This window comes from Ornithorhynchus anatinus, chromosome 4, assembly GCF_004115215.2.
Source record: "Ornithorhynchus anatinus isolate Pmale09 chromosome 4, mOrnAna1.pri.v4, whole genome shotgun sequence".
In the NCBI taxonomy this organism is placed as follows: Eukaryota; Metazoa; Chordata; class Mammalia; order Monotremata; family Ornithorhynchidae; genus Ornithorhynchus; species Ornithorhynchus anatinus.
Genome location: NC_041731.1, coordinates 77,236,041 through 77,250,506, shown reverse-complemented (window position 1 = coordinate 77,250,506; position 14,466 = coordinate 77,236,041). Strand labels below are relative to the sequence as shown.

Sequence of the window (14,466 nt, the reverse complement as noted above, 5' to 3'; positions counted from 1 at the left end):
GAACTGTACATTCCAAGTGCTTAGTACAGTGGTCTGCACATAGTAAGCACTCAATAAATACTATTGAGTGAGATTGAGTGCATCAGAAAGAAACTCCTTACCATCAGCTCTAAAACACTTAATCAACACACCCCATCCTTCCTCACCTCACTAATCTTCTACAGTACAGTCCCCACACTCCACTCCTCTAGCACCAGTTTACTCACATCCTCCCCTAGCCTGGAACTCCCTCCCTGCTCCGTATGCACCAGACCATCCTTCTCTCTACCTTCAAAGCATTGGTGAGGACACATTTCTAAGAGGCCTTTCCCGATTAAACTCTCTTTTCCTGAGCTCGCTCTCCCTTCTATGTAGTCTCTGCATTTGGATCTGTGGCCTTTGGACATTCTATATTTGCCTCAACCCCACAGCACTCCTGTATATATCTTTAGATTGTACATTATAAATTTAGATTAACATCTATCTCCCCATCTAGACTGTAAGCTCATTGTGTGTCTGCTAATTCTGAGGTACTGTATTCTCCTAAATGCTTAGTACAATGCCTTGAGCATTGTAAGCGCTTGATAAATACTGAGTGATTATTCTCACCCAAGTACTTTGTAAGGACCTCTCCACACAGTAAGCACTCAGTAAATTTGATGAATTTATTATCCAATTATTCTCCTTTCTGTACTCTGGCTATTATCAGCGGTATATCTGTTTCTTTTCCCTGATACCGCTATTTGTGTCTCTGAACTCTAAGCTCTGTGGGCAAGGAGTATATCTAAAATTACTTCTGTTATTCTTGTTTGAGCATCCAGTACAGTCTTCTGTACACTGGAGGCCCTCAGTACCGTGCTCTGCAGCAAACACTCAGCAAATACTGTTGAAGAAATCAGACTCTTCAGCACTGAAGAGAGAATGAGAGTATGAGGAGGCAGGGAGGGCTACTGAAAAAATGTGCAACTGGCCATCAAGAGACCTGGGTTTTAATCTGTCTGTCTTGTGGCCTGCCATGTGATCATGGGCAAGGCATACGTGGTGCTTGCTCTCCCCCAGCTCTCTCCCACCCCTAAACCAGAAACGCCTGCTCTTCCCCACCTCCAAATCAGGAACTCCTGCTCTCAGCTGCTCTTCTATCCCCAAATCGTGAGCACCTGCTCTCCCTCACCCCTAAACCAGGAGGGCCTGTTCTCCACCATTCATTCATTCAGTCATATTTATTGAGCACTTACTGTGTGCAGAAGCCCTTGGAAAGTACAACCACTCTCCCCCACCCCCAAATCAGGAGCGCTTGCTCTCTCTCACCCTCAAACCAGGATTGCCTGCCCTCCATGGCTCTTTCCTGCCCCCACACCAGGAGCGTTTCCTCTTCCCCACCCCCAGACCGGGAGTGCCTGCTCTCTGCCGCTTCCCCTCCCCCAGATCACAAGCGTCTGCTCTCCTGCACCCCCACGCTAGGAGCTCCTGCTCTCTGCCACTTCCCCACCCCCAAATCACAAGCGCTCGCTCTTCCGCCTCCCCCAAACTGGGAGCTGCTGTTCTCCGCCACTCCCCCGCCCCCTAACCGGGGATCCCTGCTCTCCACCGCTTTTCTGCCTCTCAAATCGTGAGCACCTACTCTCCTCCACCCCTAAACCAGGAGGGTCTGCTCCACCGCTCTTCTGCCCCCTCCGAATCACGAGCATCTGCTCTCCCCGCCTTCTGACTCCTGAACCAGGAGCACCTGCTCTCTGCTGCTTTCTCTGCCCGAAAACCAGGAGCATCTGTTCTCCTCCGTTCCCCCAACCCCGGACCCAGGAGTGCCTACCCTCCACTGCTCGTCACCACCCTGACTTCTCTGGAGCCCCACCTCTTTCATTCATTCAGTTATATTTATTGAGCACTTACCATGTGCAGAGCACTGTATTAAGTGCTTGGGGGAGTACAATACAAAAATAAACAGACACATTGCCTGCCCACAACGATCTTACAGTCTCCCTATTCTGGTTGGATAGGGATTGTCTCTATCTACCAAATTGTCCAAGTGCTTAGTACAGTGCTCTGCACACAGTAAGCACTCAGTAAATACGATTGAAGGAATGAATGGTTAAAATTTGGTTTTTTAACCTTATTCGTCGACTGTATGATGATTTTGGTTAGCTTCATGTGGCTTGGCCACCCCTGGATTATAGGCTTAGCCAACCTGTGCATATATGTTACCAGAGCAGATATTGTTTCATCCATACTTAACCATATATTTGAGACTTTTAGAAATTTGATCAGTTCCAAGTTAGTTTTAAGGCTGTAAGTAAAGATGGACCATCCAGAACTTATGGAAGAGAATTACTCCATAATTCTTTATTCCTTTAATATGGAAAGTTTCTTTTAATCAACCAGTGGTATTTGTTGAGTACCTACTGTGTGCTCAGCATTTTGTAAGTGTTGGGAGAATGCTCTAGACAGAAAGGAAAGCACAGGGCCCTGCCTTCAGGAAGTTTTGCACACAGTAAGAGCTGAATAAATACTATTGAATTGAAGGATGGAATGAATTAAGTTGATGGTGGTTTTTCCTCACTCCGGCAAAGAAGAACTCTCTAACATAGGACCTGGGTTTATCTCAGAGGAATGAGAAGTTGTAAACGGTGGCATCTAGCCTCCAAAGATTCACCCTTGATAGGTTCTTTTTACAAAGAGTTTTACCTTGAGCAATATAGGTGTGTCATTTGTTTCGCCACAGAATCCTTTCCTTATGTGAGGGCTCTGCTGCACTGCCTTTAAGCGGGGTGCTTGGTGGTGACTAACTGGGGTGTGTATGTGTGTGTATGTTTATGGGTGAGGGTGCAGGTGGGTTGCAGGGTTTAGGGAGCCCCCTCCCCTCCCCTCCCCTCTAGGCAGATGGAGTTGCATTTCTGAGAACTGTGTGGTCAGGGAGGAAGGGACCGTGAGGTTTGGTGGGGAGGTTGCAGGGGGAGGTATTTGTGGGTATGTGTGTGTGTGTTTTAGAGAAATGAAAGTGAACCCTACCTACCAGGTTTCCTTGGAAATGGTTCTTAGCGGAGGAGCTCCAAGAAGTCAACCAATCAGTCATATTTATTGAGAACTTACAATGTGCAGAGCACAGTATTAAACACTTGGAAGAGTATAATACAACAGAATTGTCAGACATGTTTCATGCCCATAACTAGCTTACAGTCTAGAAGGGGAGACAGACATTAATATGAATAAAGGAGTAACTGGAAGTTCATGAAAATCCACCCAAAGTTCTGCCGCCGTCCCTTGCCCTTTCCTGGCTCCCTTCTGTCCACTCTGAGTTTTCTGCCTCCTGGAACAGCGGAATGTAGATTGTGACCCTTGCCAAACTGGCCCGTTGTCAGAGACCTGTGTCTCTGCTGCCTCCCAACATATTTATCATCACTTAATTATGGAACAACCCAGGACTCTCAGTTTCTGTACAGCATTAGGAGGAAAATGACTCTTTCCAATCAATCAGTCAACCTGTGGTATTTTTTGAGCATTTACTGTGAGTAGAGGACTGTAGTAAGCATTTGGGAGAATATGTAAGTTCCTTGTGGCCAGGGATCGTGTGTACCAAGTGTGTTGTATTGTAATCAGTGGTGCTTTTTGAGTGCTTACTGTGTGCCCAGTGCTGATGAAACCGTTTTTTTTTTAAATCTTTTATGGTATTTGTTAAGCACTTACTGTTTGCCAAGGAATTGTACTAAGTGCTGAGGTAGAGGCAAGCTAGACAGGTTGGACACAGTCCATGTCCTCCGTGAGTCTCACCGTCTTAATCCCCATTTTACAGATGAGGTAACTGAGGCAAAGAGAAGTGAAGTGATTTGCCCAAGGTTAAACAGCAGACAAGTGACAGGATTAGAACCTATCCTTCTGACTCCCAGGCCCGTGCTTTATCTGCTAGGCCATGTTACTTCCGAGGGTGATCTCGGCCAGTGTGGTAATGTCTTATGCTGTCGAGCCGTCTCCGACCCGTAGCGACACCATGGGTACATGGCTCCCAGAACGCCCCACCTCCTTCTGCTGTCATTCTGGTATTGGATCCATAGAGTTTTCTTGGTAAAAATACAAAAGTGGTTTACCATTGCCTCTTTCCACGCAGTCAACTTGAGTCTCTGCCCTCGACTCTCTCCCGTGCCGCTGCTGCCCAGCACAGGTGAGCTTTGACTTGGAGCAGATGGCCTTCCACTCTCTAGCTACTGCTCAAACTAGGAATGGAATGGGTAGGTCTTTGCTTGACTGTCCCTCCTGCAGTTGAGACTGGTAGAGAACTGGAAACTCTCCAGGTGCATCCCTGAGAGGGGAGTGTGTCCCTGAGAGGGGAGTAATAATAATAGTGGCATTTGTTAAGTGCTTACTGTGTGCCACTGGGGTAGATACAAGATGATAGTTGGGTTGGACACAGTCCTTGTCCCACATGGGGCTCACAGTCTTAATCCTCATTTTACCGATGAGGTACCTGAGGTCCAACGAAGTGAAGTGACTAACTTGCCCAGAATCACACAGCAGACGAGTGACGGAACCGGGATTAGTCCTTCCGACTCCCGGGCCCGTGTTCTAGCCACTGGGCCACGCTGCTTCTATCAACTCTTTGCACTGGACCCACGATGGGGCCAGTGTCCGTCGACAGGGACCGGCAGAGGAGACGTTGGCTCCTCTTACCCTCAGCCTAGCGTGGAGCCAGAGAAACTGGTCCGATTCCAGCACTCTCTCTTCATCCCGTTTTCGTGCTCTAGCCAAGATCTGCACCGGTCCCGGGACCGACGGTTCAGAAGGACGGGAGTGGGGAACGGACACCTCCTCTTTCTGAAGTTCCTTGCGTCTCAGCATCATCAGGCGGGCAGGAGTGTCTGCGACGATCGGTATTGGGGGAATTTGCCGAAATGTCACCGAGCAGATGTTGACTGGGGCGAATGTGTTGGAAGAAGCCTCGCCGAAGGGCCACACCTCCGCACTTGGAAATGTTAGACCCTTATATTTCAGGATTGTGGTATTTTGAGTGCAACCTTGCTGGCTCCTTTACTTAGAACTTTCCATCTGTTCTCTCTGGGGGGTGGGCAGGTGTGTGTGTACGCGCACGCACTTGGACACGTGCGCGAATAACGGAGGTGAAGCAACATGGCCTGGGGAGTCCGTGTGCCTAGTGGTTAGAGCATGGGCCCGAGAGTCAGAGGGTCACGGTTCTAATCCCAGCTCTGTCACTTGTCTTCTGTGTGACCTCGGGCAAATCTCTTCACTTCTCTGGGCCTCGGTTACTTCATCTGTAAAATGGGGACCAAGACTGTGAAGCTCATGTGGGACAGGGACTGTGTCCAACACAAATTGCTTGTATCCACCCCTGCGCTTAGTCCAATGCCTGGAAGAAGGTAAGCGCTTACCAAAAAGCATAGCGCTTACCAAAAGGGACTTGACTTCTAATAATACTGCTGGCCCTTGTCTGCTGCGTGACCTTGGGCAAGTCCCTCAACTTCTCTGTGCCTCAGTTCTCTCATCTGTAAAATGGGGATTAGCATTTGCATCCCCTCAGTAGAGAAGCAGCGTGGCTCAGTGGAAAGAGCCGAGCACGGGCTTGGGAGTCAGAGGTCATGGATTCTAATCCAGGCTCCACCACTTGTCAGCTGCGTGACCTTGGGCAAGTCACTTAACTTCTCTGTGCTTCAGTTCCCCCATCTGTAAAATGGGGATGAAGACTCTGAGCCCTACGTGGGACAACCTGACTACCTTGTATCTACCCCAGCGCTTAGAACAGTGCTTGGCACATAGTAAGCACTTAACAAATATCAACATTATTATTATAATTATTACTTATGTACATATATGTTATTTACTTACCTTAATGTATGCCTCCTCCTCTAGACTGTAAGCTCGGTGTGGTCAGGGAATGAGTATTGTTGTATCATACTCTACCAAGCATTTAGTACAGTGCTCTGCACACACTGAGCACTCAATAAATATGATTGAATGAATGAATGATTGATCGAATCCCGGCTCTGCCACTTGTCAGCTGTGTGACTGTGGGCAAGTCACTTCACTTCTCTGTGCCTCAGTGACCTCATCTGTAAAATGGGGATTAACTGTGAGCCTCACGTGGGACGACCCGATGACCCTGTATCTACCCCAGCGCTTAGAACAGTGCTCGGCACATAGTAAGCGCTTAACAAATACCAACATTATTATTATTATTATTAATAGGACTGTGAGCCCCATGTGGGTCATGGATTGTGTCCGACCCGATTAGCTTGCATTTATCCTAGCGCTTAGTACAGTGCCTGGTACATAGTAAGCGCTTAACAAATGCCATAAAAAAGATGGCCCAGCGGGCCATCAACAATCCTTCCTTCCTTGCGAACAATTCCCCTTCATCCCTGTCCGCCCCTCGCACCCAAGCTCCCCTGCTGGGTGGATGGGAATTCCTGGCTTCCAGGGTAAGGGAGCTCTCCTCTCCTCATCCGTCGGTCCTTCCGTCCGTCTCTTCGCGAGGTGCAGGGGGGTTGGTGATTTTCTTGCTGGCTGTTTGTGGAAAGGGCGCCCTCAGTCTCCCCCGCTGGTAACCAGGGGGCAACCTGAGGGTCGCTGGCTTGGGGTGGAGCCTCCTTGCCCCGCTGCCAATTCCCAGAAGGCTGGCTGTGGCGATGCCCGCGTCTCCACGGATTCAGACCCCTTCATCCACCTTCGAGGATCCCCAAAGGGCCGGCCAGCCTTAACCAAGCTGGGGTGTCTTGCGGCAGTTGAGCTCTGCAATTAGCAGCAGGGTGGGGGTGGGAGCGGGGGCGGGAAGAGATTTTGGATATCCCCTGAGGCGGACTCTGCTTCCTCTGAGTCTGGCGTTCGTCATCTCACCCCATGAGCCAGTGAGGCGGAGTAATAGGCTTTCTGGAATCGACCCCTGGAGGCCCGCCGAGCCAAGCCCGGCCCTGTTCCCGGCCGCCGCTCCCCTGCCGGCACCATCTGAGGTGGCACCGTCTGAGGTGGCACCATCTGAGGCGTTGGGCTTGGGCGGGGAGGGGGTTGGATCTGGGAGTGGGACCCCAGGCTCGTTCCCCAGGTGGGGCTGCCTTAGTCAGAACGCCCGCCACCTCGCCGGAGGGATAAATATCCGGCCGAGAGGACACAGCCCGGTCCTGGAATTAAGAAGGACCTGGGTTCTGATCCCAACTCCGCCACTTGTCCACGTCACTTCACTTCTCTTGGCCTCAGTTCCCTCATCTGTCAAATGGGGATTAAGACTGTGAGCCCCACGTGGGACAGGGACTGTTTCCAACGTGATTACCTTGCGTCTACCCCAGGGCTTAGAGCAGTGCCTGGCACGTAGTAAGCGCTTAACAAATACCATTAAAAAAAATAATAAAGTAGGGGACGGGGTTGAATGCTGAATCCCAGCAGCCCACCCTGTTCTTCCTAAGACAAGCGGGCAGGCGGTGGGAGCAGCGTGAACGGTGGCATCTTCCGGGGCTCCCGGCTTCCGGCCTGTCCTGGTCTGGCTCGGAGCAAGGGAGGGAGGAAGGGAGGGTCTCAGGATCTAGGGAATTAGCTCCACACAGGCTGGACACGTCCTTCCAGGGTGCGAGGCAGGCAGTGCCCGAGCCACCGGCCGGCAGGGCCCGCTCCCTTCGTGGTCCAGATGAGGAAGTGTGTCCTGCTCAAAAGCAATAAGGTTTGCGATGCTGTGTAGCTGTAGTCCGTACTTCCCCGGGGAATGGGATGGGGGATAGGGCGGGTCTCCCTGGGAACATCTCAAGGGCAGGTGGTGTGCAGCGCTGAGCTCAGCCCCATTCAAATGGAAATAGAGTAACAGCATAGCCTAATAAATAGAGCACGGGCCTGGGAGTCAGAAGGACCTGGGTTCTAATGCCGGCTCTGCCACTTGTCTGCTGGGTGACCTTGGACAAGTCGCTTCACTTCTCTGGGCTTCAGTTCCCTCATCTGGCAAATGGGGAGTCAGACTGTGAGCCCCGTGTGGCGTAGGGATTGCGTCCAACTTGATTATCCTCTATCTACCCCAGGGTTTAGAACAGTGCCTGGCACATATTAAGTGTTTAACAGATACCATAGAAGAAATAGATGAAAAGGTGCAGGGCAGAGTTTGTTCGTTCTCTGAACTGTCATCCGTCACTACTAGAAGAAACAATCCATCAGTCAGTGGTATTTAGGCCCCTTCGTGTCCACCCTTCTTTCTTTGTCTGTGCTCCCTAGGGAGCAGAATTTGATAGCCTGAATCAGTCAGTCGTTCAATCCATGGTATTTATCGATCACTTCCTCTGTTCGGGGCGTCGTAGTAAGCGTTTGGAAGTGTATAATACAACAGAGTTGGCAGACACATTCTTTGCCAACAGCAAGCTTACAGTCTAGAGGGGGAGACAGACATTAATATAAATAAATTACACATCAACAGCATGGTTCAGTGGAAAGAGCATGGGCTTGGGAGTCAGAGGATGTGGGTTCTAATCCGTCTCCACCACTTGTTCAGCTGTGTGACTTTGGGCAAGTCACTTAACTCCTCTGGGCCTCAGTTACCTCATCTGTAAAATGGGGATTAAGACTGTGATCCCCATATGAGACAACCTGATTACCCTGTATCTCCCCCAGTGCTTAGAACAGTGCTGGACACATACTAAGTGCCTAACAAATGCCATCATTATTATTATCATCATTAGATGGTGTACTCTCCCATGAAAAGTCTTGGTTGTGTGTAAGATTTTCCTAGGGCAGGCTGATAACTAAAGTTGGTTTTATTCAGGTGTGCTGTTACTCCCCAAGTGCTGTCCTGACTCCGAGAAGTGTTTTATAACCAGCTGCGTGTCTTGTTGTAGCCATACCTTCATGGAGCAGTGTCATCGTTTGCCAGAGTAGCTCTTCTGGGGTGTGGGTCTCAAAGAAATGACTGATTATCCAATATTCTCTACGGCAAATGCAAGTCATTCCAGTCTTGTCTGGAGCCTGGATAATGTATGTGGGAGGGACAAAAAGGAATTCACATTCCATCGACACTTAATTATCCCAGCTAGTCGGTTTGTAACTTTGATAAGTCTTGCCTTTCTCCTTCTTCCTTTGCTCCCTCACCTCTTTTAGCCTTCAGCTTGCATACTAGCCCTTGCACTTGAGGGTTGAAAGAGGGAAGGAAATTAAAAAATGGAATTCAAAGCATTAATTAGCTGCTTTTCTATGATGCTGGTAAAAACTTTAGTGTCAGGGCTTGGAGGAGAGGGTGAAACAATGTCCCATTTATCTGCAAACCTAGTTTCCTTCTCTTTACATCCTTGATTATTTTTTCCCCTAATTGTGGGGAAAACATCATAGTGAAACAGTTTCTGTTTACAGAGCCTAGATGGCAGTCATATTGAGAAGTGCCTGGAAAAATCATTAAAAAGATCATTTGTAGCGGCATAAAATGAATGGCTAATCTTTTCCAGAGGATTTCCCTTGAAGTCTTTCTCTTTGTACCAGCTAAGATTTAGCCCAATAAGGAAAATGTTGCAATGTTTCAGAAGCATCTTTGATGTACAATGCTAAGTATGGAAATAAAGCTCAAGTAGTGTAGCTGCCAGGTTTACTGCTCTTGTAGCCCTTGAGACATCTTGCAGCAAGAGGGTATGAAACCAGCAGGATACAGAATCCTGGAAAATGAACTAGATTTTGGTTATTCAACAAGTGTCTTGAGTTGTCTGGATTTATGCATGCCAAGGGCCTTGCACATGCTTTTGAGAGTGGGATCAAAGGAAGAAGAAAAGTAGTTTTCAAGGCTACCCCGCCTTTCCCTCCCCTAATGGATCTGACTTTGTTTTGGAGACATTTATGGTCCATCACTCTTCAATGTGGAAAAACCCAATATCATGTCATACTGCCCCCTGTTCTGGGAATATCGGGAACTCCTCTCGCAAACCAAACACAACTTCTTTTGGAGGTAATTTGAATTTCACCCGATTTTTCCCAAGTGCCACCCAAGTTTGAACCGGCCTACCTAGAGTCTTTAGGACATCCGAAGTCTGTAAGTACCTGCCGTGAAAGCCAAAAGTTAGAGATTTATTCTTCTCTGGCCAACCTGGGGCCCCAGTGAAGGTATGAGATGTGTTCATTGCGTTCAGTTCTAGCCAAACTATAGAGACTTCATCAGCGCTTACTACATGCCAGGCACTGTACTGAGTGTTGGAGTGGATATAAGTAGATCCGGTTGGACACAATCCCTGTCCCACGTGGGGCTCACAGTCGTAATCCCCATTTTACAAATGAGGTAACTGAGGCACAGAGAATTCAAGTGACTTGCCCAAGGTTACACAAGCAGATGAGTGGCGGAGCCGGGATTAAAGCCCAGATCCTCTGACTCCCAGGCCCGTGTTCTTTCCAGTAGACCACGCTGCTTCTCGTGAGGGTCCCATGGAAAATTTCTTGTCCTTTACCCTTTTTCTTGTCTTACGCTGTCTAGTCATCTCCGACCCATAGCGACACCTCAGATACGCCTCTCCCAGAATACCTCACCTCCATCTGCAGTCGTTCTGGTAGTGTGTCCGTAGTTTTCTTGGTAAAAATGGTAAGTGGTTTACCATTGCCTTCTTCCACACAGTCAACTTGAGTCTCCATCCTCGACTCTCTCCCGCGCTGCTGCTGCCCAGCCCAGGTGAGTTCGGACTTGCAGCAGATTGCCTTCCACTCGTTAGCCACTGACCAAGCTAGGAATCGAATGGATAGGCCTCTGCTTGACTCTCCCTCCCATAATCGAGACTGGTAGAGTACTGGAAGCTCTCCAGGTACGACCCTAAGAGGATGCTTTGGCTCAGTGAAAATCTCCACCATGACTGGAAAAACCAGAGGAACGTGGCCAAGAGGAAAGACTACAGATTGGCAGGTGGAGATCCCCGCAGCTGTCAGTTATATATCTTTAGTCTCAATTGCTTCCCCTCCCTGTAATTTATTTTCATGTTATCCTCCACTTTAGACTGGAAGCCCCTAGAAGGCCGGGATTGTGTCGACCAACTGTAGTGTACTCTCCCCGGCACTTAGCACAGTGCTCTGCACACAGTAAGCGGTCAGAAAATATCATTCATGGATTGATTATCCTGGGTTGTAATCCCTGCCCCACTATTCATTCAATAGTATTTATTGAACGCTTACTATATGCAGAGCACTGTACTAAGCGCTTGGAATGTACAAAACGGCAACAGATAGAGACAGTCCCTGCCCTTTGACGGGCTTCCATTGTCTGCCGTGTCACTCGGGCAAGTCACTGACCTAGTTTGAGCTTCAGTTTCCTCGTCTGTAAAATGGGAATTAAATCCTTTCACGCCCTCCTGCATTATCGGTGAGGTTGGTGGTAGTGGAATGCTGGGAGCTAAAAGTGTAGCCAGACTTGTGAGTTACTCTGGGAGTTCGTTTGTCAGTAAACGTGTGGGCCAGTAAAAATGTGGCTCTGACCTTGTCTTATGCCGCCGAATCGTTTCCGACCCATAGCGACACCTCGGACACATCTCTCCCACAACACCCCGCTCTCCATCTGCAATCGTTCTGGTGGTGGATCCATAGAGTTTTCGTGGTAAAAATACAGAAGTAATTTACCAGTGCCGCCTTCCATGCAGTATTCATTCATTCAATAGTATTTACCGAGCGCTTACTACGTGCAGAGCACTGCGCTAAGCGCTTGGAATGTACAGATCGGCAACAGAGAGAGACAGTCCCTGCCCTTTGACGGGCTTACGCTCTAATCGGGGAATTAGACTGTATGCAGTCTAATTAGACTGCATTAGACTGAATTAGACTGCAGTAAATTCAAGTCTCCGCCCTCGACTCTATCCCGCGCCGCTGCTATCCAGCATGGGTGAGTTTTGACTTATGGCAGATTGCCTTCCACTTGCTAGCCACCATCCAAGATAGGAATGCTGTGGGTAGGCCTCTGCTTGACTCTCCCTCCCGTAGCCGAGACTGGTAGAGGACTGGAAACTCCAGGTGTGACCCTGAGAGGGGCAGCTCTGACCTGGTTTCCTTGTATTTATCCCAGCACTTAGCATCGTGTTAGGCACATATAGTAAGTGCTTAACAAATACCACGGTTGTTAATATTCAAATGTCTCCAGCACAGGTGCTGCCAGTGGTCGAAGTCTCCCTCTGCTCTCCTCTCCTCCCCACCCTAAAGGAAAATCCTGAGAAGCCCACCCGGTCCCAGCCAGATCTCTCGCCGAGGGAGAGAGCGAGACGGCGTCATTCTCCGACAGCCTTGGGATTTGGCCAGTCTCTATCCCAAATGGCAAGGGGTCAGAAAGGAAACCTAACTGTTTCTCATGGCCCTTCCTCTCAACAGCCTGCCCGATCGGTGGTATTGATTGAGCGCTTCTTGCAAACAGAGCACTATACTAAGCACTTGGGTTAGTACAGTATAAGTATAGGAAAGACATCTTCCCTGCCCGTAGCGAGAAACAGATTGGCGCAGTGGATTCAGCTTGGGCCTGGGATTAGAACGACCTGGGTTCTGATCCCGGCTCTGCCACTTTTCTGCTGTGTGATCTTGGGCAAGCAAGTCACTTCACTTTTCTGTGCCTCAGTTTCCTCATCTGTAAAATGGGGGACTAAGACCGGGAACCCAATGTGAGACATGAGCAGTGTCCAACCTGATTAGCTCGTGTCTATCTCACTCTTTAGTATAGGGCCTGGCACATAGTAAAGTGCGTACAAGTGCCGTAAAAGAAACAAACTCACGGTCTAGAGGGAGTTCACAGCACTCCTTTGGAGTCGGTTGCATTTTCCTCGGGATCATCAGGGTCTCTCCTCACTCCAGTCCATAGTCCATTCTGCTACCTGGATCATTTTCCTTCAAAAACGTTCAGACCATGTTTCTTCACTCCTCAAGAAACTCCAGTGACTGTGCATCCACTTCTGCATCACACAAAAAATCCTCACCATTGGCTTTAAAGCAGTCAATCACCTTGCCCCTCCTACCTCACCTCATTACTCTCCTACTACAACCCAGTACATACGCTTCGTTCATCTAGCGCTAGTCTTCTCACCCTTACCTCCATCTCCTCTATCTCGCCGCTGACCTCTCGCCCACATCCTACCACTGGCCTGGAAGCAGCGTGCTTCCCACTCTGGGAAGCAGCGTGGCTCAATGGAAAGAGCCCGGGCTTGGGAGTCAGGGGTCATGGGTTCGAATTCCGGCTCGGCCACTTGTCAGCTGTGTGATGTGGGCGAGTCACGTAAATTCTCTGTGCCTCGGTTACCTCATCTGTAAAATGGGGATTAAGACTGGGAGCCTCCAGTGGGTCAATCTGATTACCCTGTATCTACCCCAGTGCTTAGAACAGTGCTCTGCACGTAGTAAGCGCTTAACAAATACCAACATTATTATCATTATTATTATTAGAATGCCCTCCCTCCTCAAGTCACACAGATAATTGCTCTCCCCCACTTCAAAGCCTTATTGAAGGCTCATCTCCTCCAAGAAGTCTTTCCTAACTAAGCCCTCCTCTCCTCTTCTCCCACTCCCTTCTGTAACGCCCTGACTCGCTCCCTTCAGTCATCCTCCCTCCCATCCCCACAGCACATCTATTTGTATATAATATTAATAATAATGTTGGTATTCGTTAAGCGCTTACTATGTGCCGAGCACTGTTCTAAGCGCTGGGGTAGACACAGGGTCATCAGGTTGTCCCAGGTGAGGCTCACGGTCTTAATCCCCATTTTCCAGATGAGGTAACTGAGGCACCGAGAAGTTAAGTGACTTGCCCAAAGTCACACAGCCGGCAAGTGGCCGAGCTGGGATATAGCTGTACTTTATTTCTGTGTATTAATCCGTCTCCCCCTCTAGCCTATGGGCTCGTTGTGGGCAGGGAATGTATCTATAATGTTATATTGTACTCTCCCAAGCGCTTAGTACAGTGCTTTGCACGTAGTAAGCACTCAATAAATACGATTGAATGAATAAATGAATGATGTTCAGAACAAAGGACAGCTCCACTATTGGCCTGCTTCTCTAAATTTTCCATCTCCGCCCTGAACAGGTGTAGAGAAGTCGCTTCCCTTTGCCTACCAGCCACAGGAAGAGCTCCAATTTATCGTGCCATTACCATGGTCCGTAATCTGTGGTACATATGGAGGTAACGTGGATACCAGTTTTGAGCTCTCAGGCTTCCCATCTTCAGTTCGAGAAGTCCAAGGGGTTTCACCCGTAGCCACATGGACGCCAGATTCGTGGCAGGGCCGTTAGATTCCCCCGGGATTCATCGGACCAGAGCAGGGCTGTGTAACCTGTAACGACCGCAGGAATTATAATCGGAGTCCTGAATTATTGCTGGAGTTGGCCGTAGCTTAGTGCTGGGGGCTAGGATGCGGTCAGACCTCTGCATTACCCTTGGAGTTTGAGTTTTGGTTAGGGAATTTGTTCAGGAATAATAGTAATAGTTATCCTGGAGTTTAAGCACTTATTATATGCCAAATGCTGACCTCAGTGCTGGGGTAGATACAAGATAATCAGGTCGGACACAGTCCCTGTCCCACCAGGGTGTCACAG

The 14,466-nt window shown here is 49.0% G+C and overlaps 1 protein-coding gene and 2 non-coding genes across 6 annotated transcripts in view; 1 reads left to right on the top strand and 2 right to left on the bottom strand.

Moving 5' to 3' along the window:
- Positions 1 to 14,466, top strand: part of SAMD12 (sterile alpha motif domain containing 12) — a 275,112-nt gene that overhangs the window by 18,178 nt on the left and 242,468 nt on the right. The gene's annotated exons all lie outside the window — the stretch shown is intronic.
- Positions 4,143 to 4,280, bottom strand: LOC114811398. The gene has a single exon (XR_003759102.1). It is a non-coding gene; the product is annotated as a small nucleolar RNA SNORA7 (small nucleolar RNA).
- LOC114811788 lies at positions 10,599 to 10,736 on the bottom strand. Its single transcript, XR_003759484.1, has one exon. It is a non-coding gene; the product is annotated as a small nucleolar RNA SNORA7 (small nucleolar RNA).